The following is a 15395-nucleotide window of genomic DNA, read 5'->3' on the forward strand; positions in this document are numbered from 1 at the left end:
GACATCTTACAACATCAATTTTCTATGATCTGTTTTGCAGGAGAAAAAATCACAGTACCCCCGTGGGTGCCTCATGAGGGCGTGCATGTACATGTAGACGTGCACGGCCACTTTCTGCCAATCTCTACTCACTATATCGCTACACATTGCGCTGCAGAGCTTGTTACTGAAGGTTGCTGGCAGCTTTGTTGATTTTGACACTGGTGTTAGGCATGGGTTTTTTACCAGGGCATGGAGCTTAAAGAGGAACTGTAACCAAGGATTGAACTTCATCCCAATCAGTAACGTTTCCCATGAGAAATCTTTACCTTTTCTTGAACAGATCATCAAGGGGGTCTGTATGGCCGATATTGTGGTGAAAATCTTACCACAGTGTGAGGTCAGTACCTAGGTCCTGACAGTTTACTGTCTGTGTGCAGTGTGTCTGTTTCCAACTGCCAAGCAACCAGTATCTTCCTCTGTGCATATATATATATATATATATATATATATATATATATATATATATATATATATATATATTTATGGAGTATAAGCTAAACTCCCAACTTTTAACTACAAAACCTGGAAAAATGGGTTTACTTTAATATAAGCCGAAGGCAGGAAATGCACCTCCCAGGCACAATGTTGCAGCCCCTTTGGCAACCTTTTTCCTTACCAGTTCACCGTTGCGATGTCTATATCCTGCCCGAGTGCCCCCTTTAGGATTTAGTGCACTGCTGTGAAAGCTTAACAGTTCGTCCGCTGGTACATCTATGCCCCCCCAAGTGTCCCCTTGAGGATGAGCATAGCCATGTGGACTTACCCCCCCCCCTCAGTGTCCCCGCCAGGATGTGCAGAGACATGCGCTTGCCAGGTCGCCACCGGAACCTCTATGCCCCCCCAGGAGGTGCAGATGTGCAGAGCCATGTGCTCACCAGTTAGCCGCTGGGATATCTATGTCCCCACCCCCAATTGTGTCTGTCAGGATGTGCAGAACCACGCACTCTCCAGTTTGCTGCTGGCAGTACACCTAGGCAGTACTTGGGCTTGAGTTTTTGTAGCTCGCCCGTGATCAAGCAATCGAGCAGACGTCATCCTGAATGTGAACGCCGCTGAAGTCCCTAATGGGAGTGGTAAGAGTATCAGACATAAAGTGTCCTTCAAAGCAAATGTTGTTTCACAGGAGAGACTCTGCATAACCAATTGCATGATACCTTTTCTTCTGCTTTTATGCCAGCTGAGAGGTTTGACATTCTACATATGTGTCAGTAATGATCACGTTAGGGAGGTTATATCTTTACCCAGAGGAGTGCACTATCAATAGCACACAGGGTTGAGTTGGCAACTGGCATGCTTGCAAACCTGTCTGGATGTCCATCAATAGCATAGATATATCAATCAATTGGGCCTGAAGATTTTGATTAGTCTTGGAATAGGAGTGCACTCCCGCCAGGGACTATCACATGCTAGAGGCCTCTATGCATTGATTGTGCTTTTATCTGTATGGGGGGGGTTATATATTGGTGTTTTTTCATTGCTATATCATGGTTCAATAAATTTTGTATATTGGTAGCACATGGCTCTCCTATCAATGCCTTATCTATACTTGTATACCTTCTAGGGTGAGATGTGGCAATTGAGAGATACTGGTAGCTATCCTGTTAGAGTACTTTTGTTGCAATAGCCACTGATTGTTGCCTATAAGCTACAATATTGAAGTCTATGTCACCTATAATTGTCTCCGCCTAACTGTATATACCACCTTTCACTGTTTGTATCCAATTTACTAATTGTTCCACTCAATCCTACAGAATCAAAAAATATTGATATTGTGCCTTGGAGTGTAATACTATCATTAATTGCATTATAAAGGGACAAATACGATAGCCAGACAGAAGAAGAATTCATGAAGATCCGGCACTGCTTCTAGCTTTAAAAAGAGCTTTATTGCCAGCGGCTCTTTCAATATGCAAAAAAGTTTCCAACAAGTTTCCAACAAGGTAATCAAAAGATATTCATGCGGTAAAAATATGCAAGGTGCACATACCCGTTGTGGTTAGTGAAGGTTGTGGGGCATGGTGGTAGGAACGGCCCGCCTACCACCATGCCCCACAACCTTCACTAACCACAACGGGTATGTGCACCTTGCATATTTTTACCGCATGAATATCTTTTGATTACCTTGTTGGAAACTTGTTGGAAACTTTTTTGCATATTGAAAGAGCCGCTGGCAATAAAGCTCTTTTTAAAGCTAGAAGCAGTGCCGGATCTTCATATATCTATGTTGTGAATGAGCTTGATTTCCTTTTTTCTCTTGATCCTGAGCACGCTGTGCTGTACATGTGCGGATACCTGGTGGAATCTACACCCCTCTGTTTTGCAAGCTGTGATATATTTTGAGTGCCGCCGTAGTGCCAGTCGCTGTACCCCCTATTGTCACTAGAAGAAGAATTCATGGCTGCAAATTAAATTATATTAGAGTTGTTTCTGATATGAACCATTTTCATTAATTACGATTTATTGGAACCTGCAGAGATTTAGGAAACTATCACACCTGTCAGTATGCATGAAGATAAGGAACCGGCATTTTACAGCATCATACTGCTGTCCCTATTCATGGGTCAATAGGCAGCTTTTCAAGGCAGTGGAGGATTTGTGCCTACAGGTTTCTGAAATTAAATCAAGAACAATAGAAATAGAAAGCCATTGCTTACATCATTCTAAAAAAAATGCCAGCAGCCTGGCTGTCATGTTAATATTTTGGCTTCAGTAGTTTCTGTGTCACACATCGTGAATAAACATCCAGTTAGATTAGGCATTTAGGCCAAGGAAGATCACCTGTTATCCTTCAGTAACAGAAAGTGTTAAAAGCAGCACAATAACCACACTTCAATAAAAGAATGTCTAATAATTTGTGGTACTTCTCATTATAAGTTATACTGAGTTTGCCAAAACATCATTTTGTGACCATATTCATAAAAATATGAGATAGGGACAATTAGGAAAATTATTATAATTCTGTGACTGTAGCGTACTGCGTGTTCTATGGCAGTAAAAACATTACTGTACACCAGTTTTGCTGTTCTGATTTGGGTAAGGTTTTACAGTAAAAACGCATTTGCTTTAGGCTGCTTACACACTAAGACGTTACTAACGTGCGCCTGTAATGCTCCCCCAACGCACAGCAATGTAACACAAGTGGGCTGTTCACACAGCCCACGTTGCGTTACATGTAACGCTGCACGTTGTTCGGAAAGTGCAGCATGCTACAGCGTTAGAGCGGCTATAGCCGCGTTAGACTGTTTGCACATGCGCAGTGGGGGGTGAGAGGAGGCGGGGAGAGCCAGCTACAGTAGCCGCGCACATGGCTACTTAATATTCACTGCACTGGCGGCCGCTGATTGGCCGGCGGGACCACGTGATGCGGAGTGTCTCGCCTGTGCCTGTGAGTATGCGATGTTGCACGTGCGCGCACCCCGAACCGTCACTCGTCGCTGATGTCGCCAGGCAATTGACGCTGTCAATTTGGTTATTTGCACAAAAGTACACAAGCATAGCGCTCAACATTAACTTGTAGCAAGGGATTCACCTCTCAGAGGTTCTTAATGCAGTCTTAAACCAACCTAAACCATATACAAATGTCCCAATATTACCACACTGTACAGACACATCAATCTGCACAGTGGCAAACGTTCATACAGTCCACAGATTCCAGTTGATTCCAAACTGTGTTTCTACAAGATGCCAGAATACTCTTACCATCAAGAATGGCTGATTGATTGACAGATCAGCAACAGCGTTTATGGATGATATAACATGATGCTTGACTTTATACGATCTCCACACCTCCTGTATATCACTCAGAAAAAGGGATACAATAACATAGCGTGATCCTGATTTCAAAAAAGTCCCAAACAATCACCTCCAGTGCTAAGTGTGTGTTTCCCCACACCACAGTGATAGATAGGCAAGATGTACGCTCACCAGCTGCTATTGCTGATCCTCTGCTGACCAGCTGTAAGCGTTTGTTTGAGCTCTGAGCCTTCAATTCGGTACTGCACCTTGAAACTCAAAGACAGGCCAACCATAGCATAATTCCGTTTAATATTGTAAAAGAATAAAACAATGTTGCACTCACATGAAGTTATAAAACAATGCGCATATTCATAAAACCAGGACGTCCTCTCTGCCGCCGTTCATCCAGCGTCTCCGCACTCCGCGCCTGAGACCCCGCCCTACCGGTTTCGTCAGCAATGACTCATCAGGGGCATGTCCTCAGGTCGGGCGCGGGGACGCTTTAACCTTCTGTCTATGCAAATACCTGGACTGTGAACGGCCGTAATCTCGCGGCTTTTCGTATCCCTAGCAGAACTCCGGCATCATGGCGTCTAACTGCAGACGTCTTATGTAGCCACATACTAATGCTGGCTAGCGTTCAATCGCTAGGACAGAACGCCCTGCTACAGCCCATGTGTTAATTCTCTGGGGCCTAGATACCTCTATCTAGCCCAAACAAATTCGCATAATCATTTGCCGTTTCTACTATACAGTATTATACTTAAAACACCAATATATCACATACATTGCCCCTATATGGAACATATAAAACGTAATGACCTAAAATACTATAACATTGCTAAAACGCCCAGTGATTAAGCTACCCCCACCCCCACTACTGGGAAAGCTTCAGGCTTTGTCCAATTGCGGCTGAAGAACTTAAATGTGCCCTGCACCCCTACATCAAAAATGCTCATTAGTATTAATATTGGATAATCATTTCCCAATTACCACAATAATAATATAGTGTAAACCGACCCAATATACATTACCTCCCCATATTTATAACATATAAGAATCACAGAGTGACAAAAATGCCCCATTGCACCCCACCAATTACTAATTTACCATTATTGATCCCACCCCTTACATTTTAGCTCATTCTCCCATAAACCTTCAATGTTTAGCACAGGGCATCTGTATCTCCCTGCGACCCCCCTTTATACACACCATCCACATTCTATCATTCCTACCTCAACATTAATCGGGACCGATCATAAGTTCTCTGATAACTACTTGCAATTACAGTACCTCGTGAACTCTATATATCTGTTTGCATTTAAAGTGCCTCAGTGATAAATTGCCTCAATCCCCACCCATACTATTAATTCCTATGTCAGCCAACCCCTATTACAATACGTGTGATTGAGTTTATATTTAAATTTTAAAGCTCCCTACTAACTTTATCTACCTACCCAAACTCATCCTAATCATCTGATATGAAACAATTTAAGTCTAGATCCACGTTCAATCCATTTGGGTTCATAGTTTTCATTGTGTAGATCCACTTAGTCTCCATTTTGGAGATCTCACGGATCTTGTGGCATCCCCGCCATCTGGTGGTTAATTTTTGAATCGCACTGAAGTGCATGACCGCCGGATTTGATCCATGCACCTCTGCGAAATGTTTGGAAACACTGTGGCCCACTAGACCTTTTTCAATGTTTTTAACGTGTTCGTTTATCCTTGTTTTTAGCATCCTTTTTGTACGTCCAATATATTGAAGGCCACAGGGACACCAAATGATGTACACCACATGGGTACTACCACATGTGATAAATTCTTTTATCGGGAACTCTTTGCCAGTGACCATTGATGTATTTGATTTGGATTTCTTAGTTTGAGCCACTAGGCAAGGGTTACAATTCCTGCAGGGATAGAAACCTTTCTGTCCCCATAAGTCAGTTTGATTCTTCACCTTAGGTTCATCTATACAGGTTTTGACCAAACTTTTTTGTAGGTTACCTGCTCTTCTATAAATAAATTTAGGACATCTGGGAATTTTGTCACCCAACACCGGGTCATTTTGCAACAATCTCCAGTGTCGTTTAATGACTTTCTCCACTTCCCCGTGTTGAGCATTATAATCAAAACACAGAGCGAAATCATATTGGTCATTCACATCCTTTCTTGGACAGTCCCTAAGCATATCTGACCTATCATAATTTTTAATGACATTAATTTCTTGTCTTAAGGGGCCTTCTTGGTAGCCTTTATCCACAAACCTTCTTAATAGCATCCCAGCTGGGATGCTATTAAGAAGGTTTGTGGATAAAGGCTACCAAGAAGGCCCCTTAAGACAAGAAATTAATGTCATTAAAAATTATGATAGGTCAGATATGCTTAGGGACTGTCCAAGAAAGGATGTGAATGACCAATATGATTTCGCTCTGTGTTTTGATTATAATGCTCAACACGGGGAAGTGGAGAAAGTCATTAAACGACACTGGAGATTGTTGCAAAATGACCCGGTGTTGGGTGACAAAATTCCCAGATGTCCTAAATTTATTTATAGAAGAGCAGGTAACCTACAAAAAAGTTTGGTCAAAACCTGTATAGATGAACCTAAGGTGAAGAATCAAACTGACTTATGGGGACAGAAAGGTTTCTATCCCTGCAGGAATTGTAACCCTTGCCTAGTGGCTCAAACTAAGAAATCCAAATCAAATACATCAATGGTCACTGGCAAAGAGTTCCCGATAAAAGAATTTATCACATGTGGTAGTACCCATGTGGTGTACATCATTTGGTGTCCCTGTGGCCTTCAATATATTGGACGTACAAAAAGGATGCTAAAAACAAGGATAAACGAACACGTTAAAAACATTGAAAAAGGTCTAGTGGGCCACAGTGTTTCCAAACATTTCGCAGAGGTGCATGGATCAAATCCGGCGGTCATGCACTTCAGTGCGATTCAAAAATTAACCACCAGATGGCGGGGATGCCACAAGATCCGTGAGATCTCCAAAATGGAGACTAAGTGGATCTACACAATGAAAACTATGAACCCAAATGGATTGAACGTGGATCTAGACTTAAATTGTTTCATATCAGATGATTAGGATGAGTTTGGGTAGGTAGATAAAGTTAGTAGGGAGCTTTAAAATTTAAATATAAACTCAATCACACGTATTGTAATAGGGGTTGGCTGACATAGGAATTAATAGTATGGGTGGGGATTGAGGCAATTTATCACTGAGGCACTTTAAATGCAAACAGATATATAGAGTTCACGAGGTACTGTAATTGCAAGTAGTTATCAGAGAACTTATGATCGGTCCCGATTAATGTTGAGGTAGGAATGATAGAATGTGGATGGTGTGTATAAAGGGGGGTCGCAGGGAGATACAGATGCCCTGTGCTAAACATTGAAGGTTTATGGGAGAATGAGCTAAAATGTAAGGGGTGGGATCAATAATGGTAAATTAGTAATTGGTGGGGTGCAATGGGGCATTTTTGTCACTCTGTGATTCTTATATGTTATAAATATGGGGAGGTAATGTATATTGGGTCGGTTTACACTATATTATTATTGTGGTAATTGGGAAATGATTATCCAATATTAATACTAATGAGCATTTTTGATGTAGGGGTGCAGGGCACATTTAAGTTCTTCAGCCGCAATTGGACAAAGCCTGAAGCTTTCCCAGTAGTGGGGGTGGGGGTAGCTTAATCACTGGGCGTTTTAGCAATGTTATAGTATTTTAGGTCATTACGTTTTATATGTTCCATATAGGGGCAATGTATGTGATATATAGGTGTTTTAAGTATAATACTGTATAGTAGAAACGGCAAATGATTATGCGAATTTGTTTGGGCTAGATAGAGGTATCTAGGCCCCAGAGAATTAACACATGGGCTGTAGCAGGGCGTTCTGTCCTAGCGATTGAACGCTAGCCAGCATTAGTATGTGGCTACATAAGACGTCTGCAGTTAGACGCCATGATGCCGGAGTTCTGCTAGGGATACGAAAAGCCGCGAGATTACGGCCGTTCACAGTCCAGGTATTTGCATAGACAGAAGGTTAAAGCGTCCCCGCGCCCGACCTGAGGACATGCCCCTGATGAGTCATTGCTGACGAAACCGGTAGGGCGGGGTCTCAGGCGCGGAGTGCGGAGACGCTGGATGAACGGCGGCAGAGAGGACGTCCTGGTTTTATGAATATGCGCATTGTTTTATAACTTCATGTGAGTGCAACATTGTTTTATTCTTTTACAATATTAAACGGAATTATGCTATGGTTGGCCTGTCTTTGAGTTTCAAGGTGCAGTACCGAATTGAAGGCTCAGAGCTCAAACAAACGCTTACAGCTGGTCAGCAGAGGATCAGCAATAGCAGCTGGTGAGCGTACATCTTGCCTATCTATCACTGTGGTGTGGGGAAACACACACTTAGCACTGGAGGTGATTGTTTGGGACTTTTTTGAAATCAGGATCACGCTATGTTATTGTATCCCTTTTTCTGAGTGATATACAGGAGGTGTGGAGATCGTATAAAGTCAAGCATCATGTTATATCATCCATAAACGCTGTTGCTGATCTGTCAATCAATCAGCCATTCTTGATGGTAAGAGTATTCTGGCATCTTGTAGAAACACAGTTTGGAATCAACTGGAATCTGTGGACTGTATGAACGTTTGCCACTGTGCAGATTGATGTGTCTGTACAGTGTGGTAATATTGGGACATTTGTATATGGTTTAGGTTGGTTTAAGACTGCATTAAGAACCTCTGAGAGGTGAATCCCTTGCTACAAGTTAATGTTGAGCGCTATGCTTGTGTACTTTTGTGCAAATAACCAAATTAAGTAGGGTGGTGATACCCCCCAGAGTATAGCGATCCATTGCTGGTTAAATTAATTTGGTGGGAATACTGGTCAGTGAGGAGCGCAAAAAACCACGTTAATTCAGTTGACGCTGTCAATTGCCTGGCGACAGTCGCCGCCGCAACTCCGCCGCAACTGTCGCTAGTCCGCGTGGGTATGCGGACTAGCGACAGCAACAAGCAGTAAATACCTTGGGCTTCCGGCGGGGGAGGAGCAACAGCGACAGCTTTCGCCACAAGTTGCCAGGTCCCTTCGCTGTGTGTATGCGGAGGGACCTGGCGACGAGCTGTCGCTGGCCTGTCGCGCACACGCTCCCGTGTGCTAGCGACAGGCCACAAATGTGCCTCATGAGTATGAGGCATAACTCTCTCTCTTATCTCTCTCCATCTAAACTGAACCCACACTGAGGCTATGACTCATTATATACCACAGTGGTGGGATAGCCTGTGATAATTTTCCATGGTTCTATTACTAGAACCTCAGATTGGCTCTTGCTCTCGCATTCCCAGCTATGGTCTATGATTGGCCAAAGCTAGGAATTCGAATCCAAACTTTGAAATTCAGGAAATTCTGAGTTTCATTTCGGAACTCTGCAGAATTTACTCGCTCATACCTATTTTTATACAGCAAATTTAGAAGTCTGAAGCTCTATTTTTTTTATTACTGTGATAGAAACTTACTTTGAAATCCATCTTTTCTGTAGCTTGCTATCTTTACGTCTACAAAGAAGATTTGGTATCTTTTTTTGCCCACTGCCAATATTTAACCCATTTGCGTTCCGTCGTTTTCACTTGAGAAATGTTCACCTCCCATTCATTAGCCTATAACTTTATCACTACTTATCACAATGAACTGATCTATATCTTGTTTTTTCCGCCACCAATTAGGCTTTCTTTGGGGGGTACATTTTGCTAAGAGCCACTTTACTGTAAATGTATTTTAACAGGAAGAATAAGAAAAAAATGGAAAAAATTCATTATTTCTCAGTTTTCAGCCATTATAGTTTTAAAATAATATATGCCTCCATAATTAAAACTCACGTGTTGTATTTGCCCATATGTCCCGGTTATTACACCGTTAAAATTATGTCCCTATCACAATGTATGGCAACAATATTTTATTTGGAAATAAAGGTGCATTTTTCCCGTTTTGCATCTATCACTATTTACAAGTTTAAAATAAAAAAAAATATAGAAGTATTTCATCTTTACATTGATATTTAAAAAGTTTAGACCCCTATGTAAATATTTACATGGTTTTTTTTATTATTGTAATGTTTTTTTTTTTTTTTATATTAAACATTTTATTTGGGTAGTTTTGGGAGGGTGGGATGTAAACAAGTGATTTATAATGTAAATGTGTGTTTGAATTTTATTTTTTTTTACTTTTAGTTGTAGTTTTACTTTTTGGCCACAAGACGGGCATGAGTTTGTTTACATGACGTCACTCTAAGCGTAACACATGCTTAGAGCGACGTATGGGGTACGTTACAGCCAGAAAAAGCAAAGCTTCCGAGAGAAGCTGTCGCTTTTTCAGCGGGGGAGAGGAATCAGTGATCGGGCACCATAGCCGATACACTGACTGCCTCGCTAACGAACCGCGGGCCAGGAGCGCGCGGGAGCGCGCGGTAGCGTGCATGGTTCCTGGACGTAGTTTCTACGTCCAGGAACCAAAATAGGTTAAATAAGGGGGGGTGTTGGGTAACAGACCAAATGATGGCTATTTTCTAAACTGAAGCCATGTGAGGCTCATTCTACAAAAGAAAAGCTATTTCATTTCTCTGACTTTTCTCAAAAAAGGCTAAAGAAATGTAGACATAGATGCACTTTCAACATACAGGCCCACTTAGCAATTCCATAATGAAATTATAAATTGTAAACTAAAGGATTTGTATTTTCTATTTTATACTATTCCCAAAAACTGCTTAACCACTTTAGCCTTCAGGACGTAGCTCCTACGTCCAAATATGCATGCTGGACGTAGGAGCTACATCCATGAGAAAACGGAGCCGCCAGGGTCGCAGTGCCGGAACCGCTGGGGTGTGTAGGCTGCCCGTTAGCTCAGAGATCAATGAATGGGAAAGCAGTTCCTATTCATTGATCTAAGTCCTTTAGAACGATCACTGGCTTCTATGGAGAAGCCGCAATTGTTCTGTTACACATCCCCTCTTCACTTCCTGTAAGTACGCTTACAGGAAAATAGTTACCTAAGGATCTGAACTTTTTAATATGCATGTCAAGACGTTAAATTACTAATATTTTTTAAATTATAAGCTTGTAAAAAGTGATGGACGCAAAACTGAAAAAAATGCACCTTTATTTCCAAATAAAATATTGGCACCATACAATGTAATAGGGACATCATTTAAATGGTGTAATAGCTGGGACAAATGGGCAAATAAAATACGTGGGTTTTAATTATGGTTGCATGTATTATTTTAAAGCTGTAACGGCCGAAAACTGACAAATCATGATTGTTTTTCAATTTTTCTCTTAATATTCCCGTTAAAATGCATCTAGAATAAAATATTTCTTAGCAAAATGTACCACCCAAAGAAAGCCTGATTGGTGGCGGAAAAACAAGATATAGATTATTTCATTGTGATAATTAGTGATAAAGTTATTGGTGAATGAATGGGAGGTGAAAATTGTTCTTATGCATAAGGTGAAAAAACACTAAAGGCTGAAGTGGTTAAAGGACATCCGAGGTGACATGTGACATGATGAGATAAGACATGTGTATGTACAGTCAGGCCCGGCCCTAGACTTTTTGCTGAGGCAAACTTTGAAGAAATCGCCCCCCTCCTGCCAGCCCCTTGCAGCCATCCTGTTCCGCGCCAGTCCTCAACGATCCTCCGTTCCCCACTGCGCGCTAGTTTGTGTCCCCAACAGGCCACTGCACCTGCGCAGCTCTGGCCACGTGTATCTTTGCTCGCGTTTCTGTCTGCACTAGTGTCCTGCAAAGGCGCAGGCTGCTATTGCGGACGGGTAGGCGAACAAGGCTACGTATGGCAGGGCCGCGCAGGCGCAGTATTCCATCAACTTACAAGTCGACTGGACCAAAACTAGCTGGCGGCGGGAGAACGGAGAATGGTGGACCGTGGAGGACCAGCACAGGACCGGATGGCTGTCCCCAGGTTAGTGAAACACTTTTTTTTAATTTTCAGGTCCGCTTTAATGGCTCATAATGGCTGACTGTACTGTCTGTAGGCAGAAGGCATGTAATTTGATGGCCAGGCCATGATGGTACAGCCATTATGAGCAATCATATCTGAGGAGACAACGCATGTGCAGGAGCCGTTTCCTGCACGCGTTGAATAGGCTGCGGCGTGTCGTCGGGAATCTGCGGTGCGACGCTGAGTAGCGGCGGTAGTAATTCATTAACCCGACGGGAAACCGCCAATTTCCGGCGATACAATGCTCCCGGGTGCGTCGTACCGCAACGCATCGAAACGCAGCGCCAGGTGTGATAGGTAAAATGAAAGTCTATAGACTTTCATTTTATCTTCGTCAACGCAAAGTCTCCATGCTTAAAAAGGGCTCTACTGTGAAAGAGTCCTACCAATTATGACTATAGATGTTGCGAACAGTTCCCGAACCGTTTGCCGGCGAACATCTCAGTCTCCCTGTGCCCTGTACTACTTCCGGGTCGCTATGACCCGGAGTAGTACGCCTGCGCTAGCGCGCGTCCTAGATCGCGCTCCTGTTGCCGGGCACTTTCTGCGCATGTGCGTGATGTCATAAGTGACGTCACGCTCATGCACAGAGAGTGCCTGGCAACAGGAGCGCAATCTAGGACGTGCACCACCGGGCCAGTACAGGCGTACTTCTCCGACCCGGAAGTAGTACAGGGCACAGGGAGATTCGCCCGGCGAACGGTTCAGGCCATCTCTAATTATGACATGACATGCATGATGCATGCTAAAGAACAGTGTCACTTACTGTGGATTTCTGCCTCTCTCTGGTCTGTGTCACTGGCTGAGTGCCACAGCAAGTTGGTCTCACTCTCAATTCCAGGGGACCACCAGGGGCCAGGGGGCACTGTGACACATACACACTGGCACTGTCTCTGTCTGTCACACACGTGTGCAGACAGCTTCAAGACCCCCAACACTACACAAACACGGGGGGGGGGGCGGGGCAGAGCTGTAACTATACAGACAGTGCAGCCAGCCAGGGCTATCTCCCGTGTCCTACTGTTGCCTCCGCCCCCTCCCAGCCTGTCACTTCAAAACACATTGACTATCTTAATGGGCAGCCAGGGGTCGGCGGGGCGGAGCTTCTTCCTACCTGGCTGGGCTGCACCAGGACAACTTGTCCTCCTCTCTGTCCCCCGATCACACAGGCAGGATAATTTCGCCGGATAAGTGCACCCGGGCGGACGCCCACGTGGTCAGAGCCTCAGATCTCCAGCGGGCTGCAGAGACAATCGCTCCGCCCCCCCGCCGCCTATGCACGCAGCAGCTGCTGTCAAGTTGCAGCGCTGCGTGCAGGCATTGAATAAGGCGGCCGGTGGGCGAGGACTGGAGAGCGGCATGTAAGGACTGTCTAACCTTTTAAAGCTGGAAGGGAGCGGAGGACGGGGGACCCAGGCGAGGGAGGGGGGGGGTCCGACCCCCCTCCCCGCCACTAGGCCAATACCCCCTTCCTGCCCGCTATCCCCTCCAGCTCGGGCGGCCCCCCACACTCAAGGACGGGCGGGTGCCGCCCCCCCAGAAGTGCCGCCTGAGGCAAAAGTTTCACCCCGCCTCATGGGCGGGACGGCCCTGTGTACAGTGCCTAGCACACAAATAACTAGGCTGTGCTCCTTTTTTTTCTTCTATGCCTGAAAAAGTAAAAAATCAGGTATGCAAGTGACAGTTTCTGTCCGGGTCGTGACCGGGTCGGTCTGGGTCAGACTATAACATAGCCCTCACTGATAAGTAATTAAAGCCATAAAACACTTTCCTGTCAGTAAATAGCTTCTGAGAGCAGGAAAGTGTTAAGTAATTCATAGATTTGAGCTCTGGCATACTTCAATGAAGGTGTCATTGAGCAAAGACAATGAAGCTGCAAAAACTTAAAAACTAAATTTAAATATAAAATAAAACTGTGGAATGGATGACAAAAAAAAGTAATTTTTAGGAGAAGGAGGATACAATTGTTTTTCTCATTTATTTTCACCTCGGATGTCCTTTAAAACAGCTCCTCCTCACCATTATGCAAATTTTTATCCTTTTTTAAAATGGCAACATCAAATATTTGGTGTGCCTTTTATCAAGGTATGTAGTGTAAAATAAAGACTATATTTATTAGAGAAACTAGGAATATCTGTATGCAAGAGGCAAAGCCAATAGTCAATATTGGATAGCCATGTTCACTGTAATTGGAATCCAGGGTTGCTCGTAAACTACGCCAGCGCGAATCTACGCGTCGTAGTACGCAACTACGCATCGTAGTTCGTAGACGAAGTTTAAGAACTACACGTACGCCTTTCCACGTAGTCGTAGTCCCGCTTTGCGAAGCTTCGCCTGCTACGCGTAGATGACGTATGTATTGCGAAGTCAACTACACGTGCGGTAACTGCATCTATATGGATCATTGCGCATGCGCAGAAATATTATTGCCCTTTTATACGCATACAATTCCGCATTGGAAGGTGGAATGTACGCTTATATTAGTTTATATTTGCAAATAGATTGAAGATTATTGCGGAAATTTTTCCACATAAGGGCGTAAGCGGTCACATCAACTACGCTTCGCACTACGCGAAGCTTGCGTAACTTAATACGTAGTCTACGAAATGCAAACGTAGTGAAGTTTCTAATTACATAGCCGTAGATTGCGAAGCGTATTTGCATAAAAATACGCGTAGTTCCAGCGTAGCGAAGTTGGCTGACTACGACCATCCCTGTTGGAATCACTTTCTGGAGCTCAAAAACTTTGTAAAATTAATTGTCCGGAAACCTAGTTTATCACTTCATCCACACATGCATGTTAAAATGCTACTGTACAAAAATAAAACCATCTGGAAACACTGCTAGTTTTGTTGGGCCCAAAGTCATTAAGATGAACTATGGAAACGTGGAAAAGCATCCTGTTGTGCACATGGTGCAGGTAACTTGCACAGCTGGGACAACAACCCATATCAAACCTGCTTGATCTTATGATGGATAACAAATGTGTAACCATACATCCAATATATGATGCAGGTATTCTTCTGCTCCACAGACCATGTGAATACTTCAGCGGACTTCCAGAGTGGGTACAACACATTAGAAATTCTACTTGCCTAGCTAAGTATGAACCGAGCCTTAAAGAGAATCTGTATTGTTAAAATCGCACAAAAGTAAACATACCAGTGCGTTAGGGGACATCTCCTATTACCCTCTGACACAATTTCACTGCTCCTCGCCATTTAAAAGTGGTTAAAAACAGTTTTAAAAAGTTTGTTTATAAACAAACAAAATGGCCACCAAAACAGGAAGTAGGTTGATGTACAGTATGTCCACACATAGAAAATACATCCATAAACAAGCAGGCTGTATACACCCTTCCTTTTGAATCTCAAGAGATCATTTGTGTGTTTCTTTCCGCCTGCAGTTCTCATGCACTGAAGTTTCAGGCTGCTCGTTTCGTCCTGCAAACAGCTTTGCCCTTGTCTGTAATTCCTCAGTATGTAAAAAGCCCAGCCAGCTCAGAGGACGATTTATCCAGCTTGTAAAAGATAAGAGAGCAGAGAGAAGCTGCCCTAATCTAAATAATACACAGGCAG

General features: G+C 43.5%; 1 protein-coding gene and 1 long non-coding RNA gene across 6 annotated transcripts in view; one reads left to right on the forward strand and one right to left on the reverse strand.

Annotated features, from left to right (window-relative positions):
• LOC137518604 (uncharacterized) overlaps window positions 1-394 on the reverse strand; it is a 98672-nt gene extending 98278 nt beyond the window's left edge. The window contains exon 1 of the long non-coding RNA XR_011020857.1: window positions 309-394. This is a non-coding gene — a long non-coding RNA (uncharacterized lncRNA). The remainder of the gene's footprint in view (window positions 1-308) is intronic.
• Window positions 1-15395, forward strand: part of LOC137518602 (poly(rC)-binding protein 3-like) — a 1088021-nt gene that overhangs the window by 722740 nt on the left and 349886 nt on the right. The window lies entirely within an intron of this gene.

This window comes from Hyperolius riggenbachi, chromosome 5 (assembly GCF_040937935.1).
Source record: "Hyperolius riggenbachi isolate aHypRig1 chromosome 5, aHypRig1.pri, whole genome shotgun sequence".
In the NCBI taxonomy this organism is placed as follows: domain Eukaryota; kingdom Metazoa; phylum Chordata; class Amphibia; order Anura; family Hyperoliidae; genus Hyperolius; species Hyperolius riggenbachi.